This window comes from Podarcis pityusensis, assembly GCF_964106645.2.
Source record: "Podarcis pityusensis genome assembly, chromosome: 1".
NCBI classification, from domain to species: domain Eukaryota; kingdom Metazoa; phylum Chordata; class Lepidosauria; order Squamata; family Lacertidae; genus Podarcis; species Podarcis pityusensis.
This window is the reverse complement of record NC_138028.1, coordinates 107,187,691-107,188,851: the sequence shown is the minus strand read 5'-3', so window position 1 is coordinate 107,188,851 and position 1,161 is coordinate 107,187,691.

Sequence of the window (1,161 nt, the reverse complement as noted above, 5' to 3'; positions counted from 1 at the left end):
TTCTCCAATGCACCAGGTGTAGAATAGCGTGTCTCTTCCAGCTGCAAGTTATGCCTGGATCACCCATAGCCTCAGATTGGCTGTTTTTGAAGGTGTGGCATTTTCCCTGGACTTTCCCTGGACTTGCATTACCAGGCTTAGCAAGACAAACAGGCCAGGGCTGGTTAACCTTCTGCTACTGATGTCCAATTCTCCTTTGCCAGAGCCCCACATCTACAGTTTGGCAGCCATCCCTGCAGGAGGCACCCTGAAGGGTTCGGCCTGTTTTTTCTTAAAACGTGAGCATGTTCCACGTGAGAAAAATATATAAGGTAGATGTGATAAACAAGGTTTAAAAGGTACATTAGGTGGGATTAACTGAGCAAGCATCAGTGGCTAAACGTCGGAGCTTTATACAAACATTGAGTTAGATTTTAACTCGCGTTGGTTTCCATTTCTTGTGCGTAAACAAAACCAAGGCCTCCGCATGAACTTTCAGTCACTGCTGATTTGAGGATTGCGCTAAAAAAAGGGCAAAAGATCAAGAGAAGGTTGAAGAATACTATATTGTCTCTGAGATTTTATGTTGAATCAGAACAACACTTCCCAATGATTTTCAATAACACCCATAATTTCAGATTTGCCTTTGGACAATCATACAATTATAAGGGTGTAATTCATTTTCCCATATCAGAGTAAAATATTTTCTTACTCAGATGTAAAATAAGTCACGCTTCCCCACACTTTCTAATGCATTTTTGCATCATTTTCCTTTTTGCCAGAAGTCAGCTTTTATTTTGGAAGTGTTTTTTGTGTGTGTGTGCAAGAGAGCCATACTGCTTTAATCCACTTTAATTGAGACCCCCCTATGCAGGGATGTTTTGACCTTTCAAGTCTGGCTTTGGGCCGGGAGGAGTTCGGAGTTGTGGGGCCCCTTAACTTTGGAGGGACCTTGAAACATGCTTTTAAATACCACATGGACTTCAGTGTTGACTATGGAAAAGGGGCTGATCTGTCGAGAAGGGACAAAAATATCGTCAAGCTGGAGTCTCCACGAGTGAAAGGAGCAGCAGACAAAGTAAAGTACAGGTATAAATATGAAGAAGACCTGCGGAAGGGACATGGAAGAGATTTAAGGGCCTCGGACATAAGGTTACCAGGTTGATGAACTAGATGGATGGG